Below are 14,975 nucleotides of genomic sequence, written 5' to 3'. Positions count from 1 at the left end.
GAGCATCTGCTAGCTCCATCTGCGCTAGCAGTGCGCTACTAGTGACGGACCCGGAAACGCTGCAGCCCACGTCTCGGGTCCGTCACTCAATGACGGCACATCGCTAGCGCACGTCCATTGTGGGCGTGCGCTAGCGATGCGTTCGCCATTGCCAGTAATGGCGGCGTTAACGGACTATGTTACACCGCGTTATACCGCGGTGTAACGTAGTTCGTTAAACGGGTTAACACAACGCAGTGTGAACCCAGCCTTAAGGAGTGGTTCTGCAGGGGGTAACCACAGACCATTTTTCTTTTCTCAACCTTTTTGGCTGTTTTGGTCACTTTTGCAATTTGTAACTGCTCTCACCCCTAGAGGTACAGTAGAGTAGCATGAGGAAGTTGCTCAGGCAGTGCAGCTCATCCAGGATGGCACATCAATGCGAGCTATCGCAAGAAGGGTAGCTGTGTCTGTCAGCAGTGTTTAGAGCATGTGGCAGATACAAAGAGACAAGCCAGTACACCAGGAGACATGGAGTGAGCCGTAGTATGGCAACAACCCAGCAGTAGGACCACTACCTCCTCCGTTGTGCAAGGAGGAACAGTGTGAGAGCCCTGCAAAATGACCTCCAGCAGGCCACTAACATCCATGGTGTACTCAAACTGTGCAGAGCGATTGGCAGATTCGACATTGTTGCCCTTTGCGCTTCTAGGAGAGCTGGATCACATTGAGCACATGTGACAGACTTGACAGAGTCTGGAGATGAAGTGGAGAACGTTCTGCTGCCTGGATCATCTTCCAGCATGACCGGTTTTGAGTTGGGTCAATAATTGTGCAGGGAGGCATTTATTTGGGTCACACAGCCCTCCATGTGCTAGCCAGAGGTACCCTGACTGCTATTAGGTACCGAGATGAAATCCTCAGACCCATTGTGAGACCATATGCAGGTGCAATGAACACTGGGTTTGTTCTGATGCATGACAATGCTAGGCTTCATGTGGCTGAAGTGTGACGGCAGTTTCTGCATGATGAAGGCATTGATGCTATAAACTGGCCTGCCTGTTCCCCAGATCTGAATTCAATAGAGCACATCATGTCTGGGTCCGTCCACCAACGCCACACAACCACAGACTGTTCAGGATGGATCTGCGAGGAGATCATTCAGGAGAACATTCACCGCCTCATCATGAGCATGCCCGCATGCCCATGCATTGTAGGGAAGTCATACAGGCACGTGGAGGCCACACACACACTACTAAGCATCATTTCCTTGTCTTGAGGAGTTTCAACTCTCTTAGAAGAAAACTAACTGCACACATGAATGGTCTCTTTAATTATTACTTTTGGCACTGCCCAGGATACATGGTGGTGCTCACCTTTTCTTCTCTAAACAATCATTCTTCTAGATGTTCCAAACCGGCTGAAGAGGGCTTCTTCAGAGAAAATACCTCTGCAGGAAGTACAGGGATTGGGCTGCAATGGACTGGGGTAAAGCAATTTTCTATGATCACGTCCGCTTCAGACTAGTTGGCATATCTGAAAGAATGATAGTTGGTGTCTCATTCAGAGAAGCAGAGATCATTCGTAAATCTAGATCCCCACTTTCATTTTCTACTTGGATAAATTTCATAGTGCCGTGAAAATGAACTTGGTGCATCAATACAACCTCTCGAGAATTTATAATCTTGGCTCCAAATCTTGATTCTGGGATCAAAAAGGGGACAAAACCAAAGTTTGGAAAAAGCTTTGGAGCACCGGAAACTGTAGGTTCCCATCCAAAGACAGTGATGAATGTGGAGAAATTCCACCTTTTAGGTCCTGTTTTGACACAAATGTCACCCACCCTTTGCATGGCCGAAATGCCAGCGAAAACTCAAAAGAAATGTCCAACATGGAACTTGGCTTTCCAGAATTCAGCTGCCTCAGTAATCATATAGTAGGGAAGATGATGTATTAACCCTCGGCACTTCTTCGCTAGGCTAAGGCTCCACAGCAACAATTGGTTGCCTGCAAGTCACAATAAAATTGTGCTAACCTAAATAATTTCATCAATTTATCAAAAAAAAAAAAACAAGTGAACACCTTCATTCATGTTCAATATTTTCTATTGCAGAATTGGGGAATCCATCTACAACTACAGATTTACAGAATGAAAATAAAATGATGGTCTCGGCCTACCGATGCTTCCACAAAAGCACAACAGGACGCTAATCTCAAGTGTTGCCCCCGGCTGTTTGCACACGTGAGGACAGCTTTACATGGAAACATGGAGCATGTTAGGGATAACGGGGGGTTTCTTCTTTTTTTTTTTTTACTATTTTTCAGCAGTTGTCACGGAAACAGAGAGATTGGTGGGTGGGAATGTAGAAAGAGCAAATCACCGTGACAGCTTTTCAGATGAGCTATTACACAGTTCCCATAGTAACCATTTGGGAAAATCTCGACGGAAATCTGTAATTACTGGAAGGATGAATTGAAGCTCCCCAGTTCCGTAATCAGCACATTGCAGTGATTCCAACGTCCCGAGATCTCCGGGAAAACAATGCCGTAACATGGGGAATACGATCATCCATTTTTGTTTTTTTGGTGTTTTTTTAGTAAGATTCAGCTGGAAAACACTACAAAGACAGAACATAGTGCCCAGCCATGTTAAAACTGCGGTGTGCAGCCCCTTTTTTTTAACCACTTCAGACTTCAAAAGCTTAAAAAATAAAAAAAAAAAATAACAAAATAAAGGACGTTGGAGTAAAAACGGAGGGAAAAAAAATGACAAACACGCTACAGAATACAAAAGTTGTCAGGTGCGCCGGCATAAAAAAAGAAAAAAAATTTAGATAGATATATACCGTGAGCACATACCCTTCAATGGTACCTGTCCTAGCCATGGGCAATATGGAATTCAGACAGGCTCCGCCATTGCAGAGTGTTAGGTTATAAAAGCTGCAGCGTTTCAGAGAAAACCGCTTGACAAACGAGTTGGGCGCAGGGAGCGGAGTCCGCTGGGAGGCTCCCATTAGCTTCTGCTCACCCAGTGTCATTGATGGCCTCATACTCTGGAGACCCGTCTTCCTGTCCACCTCGTTTTCAAACTTTTTGCGTCCAAAAACACCAAAGGGTTTCAGAATAAAACATAGCTCTTTTTAAAGCATCACTCCAGTGTTTTTTTCAGGGCTGAAGTGGCGCTTTAAATGCAAGCCCCCCTGCCCCCAGTCATGTACTCGTCCTCCTGTGTCTTCAGTTTTTTTGGCACCACTCCGATCCCCTGACACCATCTAGTGAGTGCAGCTTTTGACTGTCCGAAACTCAGAAGCTACATCACAAGCTCTCAATACAAATCTGTGAGAGTCAGAACGAGGCTTTCATAAGACTTGTATTGAAAAATGACCTCCGCGCCACTCCATGAAACACTGGAGCTGCCATCAGGTCACATTTCGCCAGAGACCGGTGATGGAAAATGATAAAGGGGTCGGCAGGTAAGTATGAAACAGGGGGCAGGGGAATTACATTTAAAGCACCACTCCAAAGGTGCAATTAAAAAAAGAACCAAGCTGGAGTGGCGCTTTTATAAAGCCGTATGGTTACAGGTTTCCTTTACATACAGTGGGGCAAAAAAGTATTTAGTCAGTCAGCAATAGTGCAAGTTCCACCACTTAAAAAGATGAGAGGCGTCTGTAATTTACATCATAGGTAGACCTCAACTATGGGAGACAAACTGAGAAAAAAAAATCCAGAAAATCACATTGTCTGTTTTTTTAACATTTTATTTGCATATTATGGTGGAAAATAAGTATTTGGTCAGAAATAAACAATCGAGATTTCTGGCTCTCACAGACCTGTAACTTCTTCTTTAAGAGTCTCCTCTTTCGTCCACTCATTACCTGTAGTAATGGCACCTGTTTAAACTTGTTATCAGTATAAAAAGACACCTGTGCACACCCTCAAACAGTCTGACTCCAAACTCCACTATGGTGAAGACCAAAGAGCTGTCAAAGGACACCAGAAACAAAATTGTAGCCCTGCACCAGGCTGGGAAGACTGAATCTGCAATAGCCAACCAGCTTGGAGTGAAGAAATCAACAGTGGGAGCAATAATTAGAAAATGGAAGACATACAAGACCACTGATAATCTCCCTCGATCTGGGGCTCCACACAAAACCCCACCACGTGGGGTCAGAATGATCGCAAGAACGGTGAGCAAAAATCCCAGAACCACGTGGGGGACCTAGTGAATGAACTGCAGAGAGCTGGGACCAATGTAACAAGGCCTACCATAAGTAACACACTACGCCACCATGGACTCAGATCCTGCAGTGCCAGACGTGTCCCACTGCTTAAGCCAGTACATGTTCGGGCCCGTCTGAAGTTTGCTAGAGAGCATTTGGATGATCCAGAGGAGTTTTGGGAGAATGTCCTATGGTCTGATGAAACCAAACTGGAACTGTTTGGTAGAAACACAACTTGTCGTGTTTGGAGGAAAAAGAATACTGAGTTGCATCCATCAAACACCATACCTACTGTAAAGCATGGTGGTGGAAACATCATGCTTTGGGGCTGTTTCTCTGCAAAGGGGCCAGGACGACTGATCCGGGGACATGAAAGAATGAATGGGGCCATGTATCGTGAGATTTTGAGTGCAAACCTCCTTCCATCAGCAAGGGCATTGAAGATGAAACGTGGCTGGGTCTTTCAACATGACAATTATCCAAAGCACACCGCCAGGGCAACGAAGGAGTGGCTTCGTAAGAAGCATTTCAAGGTCCTGGAGTGGCCTAGCCAGTCTCCAGATCTCAACCCTATAGAAAACCTTTGGAGAGAGTTGAAAGTCCGTGTTGCCAAGCGAAAAGCCAAAAACATCACTGCTCTAGAGGAGATCTGCATGGAGGAATGGGCCAACATACCAACAACAGTGTGTGGCAACCTTGTGAAGACTTACAGAAAACGTTTGACCTCTGTCATTGCCAACAAAGGATATATTACAAAGTATTGAGATGAAATTTTGTTTCTGACCAAATACTTATTTTCCACCATAATATGCAAATAAAATGTTAAAAAAACAGACAATGTGATTTTCTGGATTTTTTTTTCTCAGTTTGTCTCCCATAGTTGAGGTCTACCTATGATGTAAATTACAGACGCCTCTCATCTTTTTAAGTGGTGGAACTTGCACTATTGCTGACTGACTAAATACTTTTTTGCCCCACTGTAAATGGGGAATGCTTGAAAATTTTGAGTAAAGGAAAAGCTTTGCTGCTTGGTCTAAACTGTCCAAGTAAAAAATAAGTATTACATTTTGAAAGTTGGCTTCTTGACTTTTGACTACAAAATCACCCTTTTTTAGCTCTGGCAGTTCAACATCATCATAAGGACAATTGGGCTCACTCTGATTTTGATCGAGCTGGAAGACAGTTTTTATTGCTGAGGATTACAGCTAAACACCCGTTATGGAGAATGAAGGCTTCAGGCTCAGAGATAGGTGACTGCTTCTCCCTTAGAATGGGGTACATAGCTCTCTGTGTGCCCACAAGAACACAGTCAGGGCTGCACCGGGTGCAGTCACAAATCAACCCCGCAGGTTTTAGGTTAGTAAAGGCTCCAGCTAATAGAAAAACTTGGACATTAGCCAAAGACAAGTCTTGTAAAGCAGATCAACAAATCTGCCAGTGTTTATGTATAAGAGGAGAGCATTGCAAAATCACTAAACAGAATGTCCTCCAGAACACACACAAAAAGAAAAAAAAGAAAAAATAAAACCACAAAAGAAAAAGTTAAGGCAAAACATTGGACAAGATCTACCGGTATGTTGCTGTTCAGGTTCCTATATTTTAGCAACCAATAGATCTCCTTGAGATGAAATTGTCACACATGGGGAAATTGGATTTCCCCCCTTTACATTTATGGCCTATTCACACAATGTTCACATGGGAGTGCTTTCCCAGTGCGAGCCGCCCTTAAAATCACTGAGCCGGTTCACATGTGCGATTTTCCACATGGATCGCTAGGCTTGGGCAGGGGGAAAAAAAATTAAAAAATTAATAAGACTCGTACATTCAAGTCTATGGGTGCGTAACCAATATGGAAGCCGTATGGAGCCACAGAGAGCATCAGATTTTTACAGATACATTGCAATTCTGTAACATAGGAAACTATAAATGGTCCTGTATATCGACTGTATACAAACTGTTCACGGATGACAAGTGAGAAGAAAAAAAAAAAAATAGTCACATTTCTGTATGAAAATCTGAACCGATTTTTCATATGCTCATGTGAACCTGCCCTATGCGTTAGGCTGCCGTCACACTAGCAGTATTTGTTCAGTATTTTACATCAGTATTTGTAAGCCAAAACCAGGAGTGGAACAAATAGAGGAAAAGTATAATAGAAACATATGCACCACTTCTGCATTTATCACCCACTCCTGGTTTTGGCTACAAATACTGATGTAAAATACTGAACAAATACTGCTAGTGTGACGGCAGCCTTACTTTGGTCCGATCTCAGTTGAGTTGTCCCCATTCAACGTCAATAGATTCATTGAAAAACGGAGAGCACAAGGACACAGGACTGATCTAATGATCAAATGGAAAATAGTCTTTTTTCCACCTCTGAAACAGAGTGGCTTTGTCAAAATCAGAACTTCAACAAGCATGAACATATTGCTATCCTTAGGAGACTCACCAGTAGGACAACACGTGGACAGTGGACCACGGCATCAGATCACTCGGGTCCAGCAATAGAAGTCATTTATATGCTGTGTAACGTCAAGAAGTTAAAAGATTAATTGGTAAAACATTAATATCCGAGCTACTGGGTGGCCAGGGTCTGCAAATAATAAACCGTACTCAAATGGTGGACCTTGAACGACTTTTACAGGATTGCTCACTGCAAAAAAAAATCCTAGTAAGCCATAAATTCCAGAAGACCAGAGTTACAGAGAGAAGTGAAGGTACAATCTATGCTCACTACACACCTTGCACATATCAGGGGAGTCCTAGAGGTTCAGCCATATGGAGAATACTAAAGAAAAGAGCAAAAGAATGACTTACATAAGGGTTCAGACCCAATGTAGCTATGCCAATAACATAGCGGAACTCGCCTTATTGAGGTGTTATCCGTGCACCATCGGTGTGAACAGAACATGGAAAAATTATACGCAAAGGGAAAGTTCACGTGCCAATTATGTGTCTTTTTTAGCAGGCCAACAGTCAGGCTTTAAAAAAATAAAATAAATAAAATAAAGGTTTTTTTAATCTAATATGCGGATCCAACTCCCTTTTTAAAGTAATGGGTTAAATAAAAAAATAAATAAATAATATGGATAATACTCAGATGCCATCCCAGTGCTGTACATTCTTAACCATCTAATGGGCAGCAGAAGTATGGGGCGTTTTTTTTTTTGCTTACGAGAAAGACAGATGACGTACCGATAGTAACAATGGACACGTGGACATAAAAATGGATGAAAAGTTATATATAATGATTGAATGAAGCCTTATACTATGCGGGGTTTAACTTTTTTCTTTAAATATAAGACCTATTTTTATATACGGTACTCTATTAGCAGAGGATAAGGAGGAAGCATGTCTTGAACAGCACTCCCTATTGCGTGGTTAGACAGGGGTGCCCACTGTGTGCAGCCGAGAAGGGGGTCCCCAGAACAGAGAGCGTGGCATGAGCAGCTACTTTTGCTCTACACATCCCATTTATAGACTGGAGGGGCGCTTTAAACAGGACCCCCATTGATAGGATCGGGACTGTAATGCTTTATTTTCCAGTGCAGGCAAATTGAACACTTACTACATAGATTACCGCTGATCACAGGCGGCCAAGGCATAGGGACACTTTCATTCAGTTGCTGTAAAGGAATCCTTTCACAAATACTGGCGAAAAATATTTTAAAATATTTTATTCAAGGCAAACAAAGAAATGTAGTTTGTTGGTTAAACATCCAAACAGCAATTTTCAAGGACATTCAGATTTTTTTCACATTATACGAAATATCATGTAGCTACACCGAATGCATGTACAGTGGGGAAAATAAGTATTTGATACGCTGCCGATTTTGCCAGTTTTCCCACCTACAAAGAATGGAGATGTCTGTAATTTCTATCATCGGTACCCCAACTGTGAGAGACGAGATCTAAAAATAAAAAAAAATAAAAAAATCACACTGTATGTTAATTTGCATGAAATAAGTATTTGATACAATAGAAAAACAGAACTTAATATTTGGTACAGAAACCTGTGTTTGTAATTACAGAGGTCAGACGTTTCCTGTAGTTCTTGACCAAGTTTGCACACAGTGCAGCAGGGATTTTGCCCCCCTCCTTCATACAGATCTTATCCAGATCTTTCAGGTTTCAGGGCTGTCGCTGGTAACATTGAATTTCAGCTCCCTCCAAAGATTTTCTATTGGGTTCAGGTCTGGAGACTGGCTAGGCCACTCCAGGACCTTGAAATGCGTCTTACGGAGACACTCCTTAGGCCAAGTTCATACTGCGTTAGGGCAGTTCGTTCAAAGCATACGTTAAATGGACTGCGTTAATGCAACTGCCGTTAAAGATTGTGTTATGCTAGCGCAGATGCCCCATCTGAGCTAGCGGTGACGGACCCCGAAACACTACAGACCGCGTCCGAGGGTCCGTCACAGAATGATGGCACATCACTAACGCATGCCGATTATGACATGAGTTAGCAATGCGCTACATAATTGCAGTCAATGGGTGCGCTAACGCGTTAGTGCCGCTATGTAACGGATGCCGTCAGCGCACTGCCATTAACGCAATGTGAACCTGGCCTTAGTTGTCCTGGCTGTGTCTTTAGGGTCATTGTCATGCTGGAAGACCCATCTTCAATGCTCCTTCTAAGTGAAGGAAGTTATTGGCCAAAATCTCGTGATACATGACCCCATCCATCCTGCCTTCAATACAGGGCAGTCATCTGGTCCCACTTGCAGAAGAGAACCCCCAAAGTATGAGGTTTCCCCCACCATGCTTCACGGTTTGGACAGTGTTTTTGGGGTTGTACTCATCCTTCGTCTTCCAAACATGGCAAGTGGAGCCGATCCCAAAAAATTCTATTTTGGTCTAATCTGACCACGTGACCTCACATGCCTCCTTTGGATCATCCACATGGTTATTGGTGAACTTCAAACAGGCCTGGACATGTGCTGCTGTGACCAGAGGGGCCTTGCGTGCCCTACAGGATTTTAATCCATGACGGCGTAGTGTGTTACTAACGGTAATGTTTGAGACTGTGGTCCCAGCGCTCTTCAGGTTATTGACCAGGTCCTGCCATGTAGCTCTGAATCCTGACCTTTCTCAGAATGTTTCTTACCCCACGAGGTGAGATCTTGCATGGTGCCTCAAACTGAGGAAGATTGGAGAGTCATCTTGTATTTCTTCATTTTCTTTTTTTTAAATCAGATAATTTTTATTAACAATATTCAAATTGACAACTACACACAATTGTGCCAACAAAAGGAGAATAAACATTTTTACAAACATTTTGAAACAATCCCCCAGTTCCCCACCCTCCCTCCTCCATTAAAGCCTTTATAAACAAGAATAGGACAATAGCGTACATTGCTTACATAATAAAACAACATCCCACTGGAATCAGGTCCTCTCCATCCAAGGTTTCCAAAGTGTTTCAAAAGTTTTCATACTTTTCCTTTTTTCATAAATACTCTTTTCCATATTAATAGCCAGATCAGACTGTCGATAAAATTCCTGCAGAGTCGGCGGTACCTCACTCAACCAGTGCCTGGCAATTAGCTTTCGCGCAACATACAATAATCTAGATATGGCCACTTTATGATGATTTGGAACTCGGATTCCCATATTCTAATAATTGTGCCAACAGTTGTTGCCTTCTCACCAATCTGCTTGTCTATTGTCCTAAAAACAGGTTCCACTGATACATGTTAATCAAAGTAGCAGGCCATATGCCCATAAAGGGTCAACATGGACAAGCATAAAGGACACTCCACATGAATGACAGCCACCGAGGAAGCCCACACGAAACGCGCGTCGGGGCTGCAGTTAGGACACGCATTGGCAGTGACTGATAGGTAAGACCTGTATTCTCTTGATAGAGTGCTCCTCTTGGCTCTGTATGCGTGTATGCACGAATAATAATTGAACGGAGCGCACTTAATGATTTTTTTTTTTTTTGGCCCTGCATTCGGTCTTGCACTATGCACTTTAAGAACATACTTCATATGAAAATACGTGCTGGGTCATTGTATACATATGTGTGCAGGCTAATCCCATCCTGCTACTTCAATGTTGTTTGTCCTTCACATATGAGCTCTGGATGTACCTTGTCTTGTGTAGGTTGTATATTATTGTATGTTGATGTGAAGAAAATAAAATGATTTGATATATTTTACTCACTTGAGGTTTGGACTATTTACTCCGTGAGGTTTTTGTAGGATTCTTGCCTATTGTCCTGTAGCCAATCCCAGCCTTGTGCAGGACTACAATTTTGTCCCTGGCGTCCGTAGGCAGATCTTTGGTCTTGGCCATGGTGGAGTGGTTGGAGTGTGATTGATTGAATGTGTGGACAGGTAGAGAGCAAACAGGCGCAATTAATACAGGTAATGAGTGCAGAGTAAGAAAAACTAACAAGTATGTGAGAGCCAGAATTCTCGCTGGTTGGTAGGTGATCAAATACTTATTTCCTGCAATAAAACGCCATTTTATTATTCAAAAATAAAATGTGATTTTCTGTTTTTTTTAATTTTTAGATTCTGTTTCTTACAGGTGAAGTGTAGCTACGATAAAAATTACAGACCTCTCCATTCTTTGTAGGTGGGAAAACTTGCAAAATCAGCAGTGTATCATATACTTATCTTTCCCACTTCCATTGTGACTGCTCTCAGCCCCATGTCCCACGTTACCCCTTACTCTTAACTAAGGAATATGCCAGCTCATTCTACCCCATACCCCAAGCTCATTACAGGTGTGTAGATGAGAACAACACAAGTAAACCTTTACTAAAACTGCTGCTGCATTGCAAAAACAATAAAAAATCCTTTTACAAACGATATGCAAATAGTGCTGGAAATGCTCTGGGTGGGACAGAGCACTTCCACGGCCTCCCAGCTTCATTCTCATCCTGACTCCAACCTCCAATAGATGATTGACAGAACACTTTCAGCATGTCAATCATAAAGTAGGGGGCGGAGACTAAGATTGGCGCTCAGAGGCAGTGGAAGTGCTCCGTCCCGCCCACAGCACTTCCAGCCTCATTTGCAGATCACTTCTAAATGACGTTTCTCTGCAACATAGCAGCTAATTTGCTCAATAAAAAAAAAGGCATGAATTTACTTGGGTTCCTATAATATACACACATGTAATCGGTTTCGGAGTGGGGGGTAGAATGTGCTGACAGATTCCTTTTAAGCCCTACAGGAAATTGAGAAAGGCCAAGTTGTTTGGCAGGGGTAGAATCACTTGAGAGGTAAAGGACATCTGGGATCTTCTTTCATGGTCTAAAAAAAAAAACAAAAAACAAAGCAGTGACCCATTGAGAAGCCAATAACACCCTAAACCTCCATATACTGCTGCTACATTGGAGCTCTCAGGCTGTGGGCAGAGTTGGGTAATGTGATTTACAGAGAGGATATGACTTTGACCCATTGCAGGCGGCTCATGAAGCAAAGTACAGATCTCATAGAAGCGTCTCCTCCTCTGCAAGCGGATATTTGGGAACCAATCTATAAATCCCCAACTCACATTCCAAAGATGTCTGCACACAGGTTTCTGGCTTACACAGAGGTGCGCGAGCTCGCGATTGGTAGCGGCATTACAAGAAAGAACTGCGTGAATGAAGTCAACGGTTGCAGAGCGCGCCAGTGTGCCACCGACACTGCTGGATGGCAGACGATCACTCGCAAATCCAAGGTCTATTCTTAACATAAGAAGGAAATAACTAGGAACACATTTCATCATGCTGAAAATATTAAATTTAAAGGGATTATCCAGGATTTTTATTTTCTTTTACTGTGAGCCTAGGAACCAACAGGAAGATCGTTTCTCACTACTTGCCCGTTCTGCCTGGCATCGGATCAGAAAGGTCATGGACGGCTCCTTCCAGTGATTCTGCTGCTTCATCTCAACAGAACATCCTTTCCTCTTCCGCCCTGCTGTTGACGGGACATGACTACAAGCGTCATGACGATTGACAGCTGGCTTCTTATGCAGCTGGGAGCTGGCTGTCAATCAGCATGACATCCACAGGCATGCTTCGTCAACAGAGCAGAGCGGAAGAGAAGGAGCTACTCTGTCGATGAGACGTGGACAACTTCTTTAACACTAAGTAGGGCCCCTTTGGCTGTTGTGACCTGCTGCAAACATGCTGCACAGCCAGACTCCAGCAGTTTTCCATGGATAGCACTGTGATGGTTTATGTGTCTTACTTTGGTGATTTTAATCTGACAAAATCAGTCTATGAAAAAAAATAAATAAATACGGTAATATATGCCATCAGCACGCTGTCTGTTTTTCATGGACCGTTTGATAGGAGAATTTTGAGAAAGCAGCATCATTTTTCTTTTTTCATCCTAGAAAAACTGATGAAACTATTACCCAACGCTGATGGTAAAAACTAACAAACCAACCAAACTTTGATACAATGCTGATCAAAAACACTGGTGAAACCCAGACAAATTTTTGCATATGAGAAAAATCACTGACGTCTGAATGAGCCCTTAAAGCGGTTGTCTGGCTCAAATGGATAAGTCTGCAGTTGCTCTGTGTGACTGCAGACTTATGATTCCCCCGACGCGCACACTGTGCGCTGCAGGGATTCGCCGGTATCTCAGCCGGAACCCAATGGTACATATGCATTATACATACTCTCGGCCAGTGGGCACAGCAGCGCACTGTGCATGCGCCGGGGGATTCATAAGTCTGCAGTCACACACAGTGCATGTCCCGAGGGGATTCATAAGTCTGCAGTCACACACAGTGCATGCCCCGGGGGGATTCAGAAGTCTGCAGTCACACACAGTGCATGTCCCGAGGGGATTCAGAAGTCTGCAGTCACACACAGTGCATGCCCCGGGGGGATTCATAAGTCTGCAGTCACACACAGTGCATGTCCCGAGGGGATTCAGAAGTCTGCAGTCACACACAGTGCATGCCCCGGGGGGATTCATAAGTCTGCAGTCACACACAGTGCATGCCCCGGGGGGATTCATAAGTCTGCAGTCACACACAGTGCATGTCCCGAGGGGATTCAGAAGTCTGCAGTCACACACAGTGCATGTCCCGAGGGGATTCAGAAGTCTGCAGTCACACACAGTGCATGCCCCGGGGGGATTCATAAGTCTGCAGTCACACACAGTTTTGTCCCGAGGGGATTCATAAGTCTGCAGTCACACACAGTGCATGCCCTGGGGGGATTCATAAGTCTGCAGTCACACACAGTGCATGCCCCGGGGGGGATTCATAATTCTGCAGTCACACACAGTGCATGTCCCGAGGGGATTCAGAAGTCTGCAGTCACACACAGTGCATGCCCCGGGGGGATTCAGAAGTCTGCAGTCACACACAGTGCATGCCCCGGGGGGATTCATAAGTCTGCAGTCACACACAGTGCATGTCCCGAGGGGATTCAGAAGTCTGCAGTCACACACAGTGCATGTCCCGAGGGGATTCAGAAGTCTGCAGTCACACACAGTGCATGTCCCGAGGGGATTCATAAGTCTGCAGTCACACACAGTGCATGCCCCGGGGGGATTCATAAGTCTGCAGTCACACACAGTGCATGTCCCGAGGGGATTCATAAGTCTGCAGTCACACACAGTGCATGCCCCGGGGGGATTCATAAGTCTGCAGTCACACACAGTGCATGCCCCGGGGGGATTCATAAGTCTGCAGTCACACACAGTGCATGTCCCGAGGGGATTCAGAAGTCTGCAGTCACAAACAGTGCATGCCCCGGGGGGATTCAGAAGTCTGCAGTCACACACAGTGCATGCCCCGGGGGGATTCAGAAGTCTGCAGTCACACACAGTGCATGTCCCGAGGGGATTCAGAAGTCTGCAGTCACACACAGTGCATGTCCCGAGGGGATTCAGAAGTCTGCAGTCACACACAGTGCATGTCCCGAGGGGATTCATAAGTCTGCAGTCACACACAGTGCATGCCCCGAGGGGATTTATAAGTCTGCAGTCACACACAGAGCATGCCCCGGGGGATTCATAAGTCTGCAGTCACACACAGTGCATGCCCCGGGGGGATTCATAAGTCTGCAGTCACACACAGTGCATGCCCCGGGGGGATTCATAAGTCTGCAGTCACACACAGTGCATGTCCCGAGGGGATTCAGAAGTCTGCAGTCACAAACAGTGCATGCCCCGGGGGGATTCAGAAGTCTGCAGTCACACACAGTGCATGCCCCGGGGGGATTCAGAAGTCTGCAGTCACACACAGTGCATGTCCCGAGGGGATTCAGAAGTCTGCAGTCACACACAGTGCATGTCCCGAGGGGATTCAGAAGTCTGCAGTCACACACAGTGCATGTCCCGAGGGGATTCATAAGTCTGCAGTCACACACAGTGCATGCCCCGAGGGGATTCATAAGTCTGCAGTCACACACAGAGCATGCCCCGGGGGATTCATAAGTCTGCAGTCACACACAGTGCATGCCCCGGGGGGATTCATAAGTCTGCAGTCACACACAGTGCATGCCCCGGGGGGATTCATAAGTCTGCAGTCACACACAGTGCATGTCCCGAGGGGATTCAGAAGTCTGCAGTCACAAACAGTGCATGCCCCGGGGGGATTCAGAAGTCTGCAGTCACACACAGTGCATGCCCCGGGGGGATTCAGAAGTCTGCAGTCACACACAGTGCATGTCCCGAGGGGATTCAGAAGTCTGCAGTCACACACAGTGCATGTCCCGAGGGGATTCAGAAGTCTGCAGTCACACACAGTGCATGTCCCGAGGGGATTCATAAGTCTGCAGTCACACACAGTGCATGCCCC

General features: G+C 44.9%; 1 protein-coding gene across 3 annotated transcripts in view; it reads right to left on the bottom strand.

The window, feature by feature from the left end:
* The window catches only part of ABAT (4-aminobutyrate aminotransferase), a 187,060-nt gene that overhangs the window by 140,722 nt on the left and 31,363 nt on the right, over positions 1-14,975 (bottom strand). The window contains exon 1 of one of the 3 annotated variants that reach the window (XM_069733996.1): positions 6,655-6,778. The exons of the other annotated variants lie outside the window; for them this stretch is intronic. The gene's annotated coding sequence lies outside the window, so the exon portion shown is untranslated. Of the gene's footprint in view, positions 1-6,654; positions 6,779-14,975 lie in introns of those variants that run through there. 3 annotated transcript variants of the gene reach the window in all.

Source organism: Ranitomeya imitator, chromosome 7, assembly GCF_032444005.1.
Source record: "Ranitomeya imitator isolate aRanImi1 chromosome 7, aRanImi1.pri, whole genome shotgun sequence".
NCBI lineage: Eukaryota > Metazoa > Chordata > Amphibia > Anura > Dendrobatidae > Ranitomeya > Ranitomeya imitator.
Note: the sequence above shows the minus strand (reverse complement) of the source record. Positions and strands in the feature narration are given on the sequence as shown.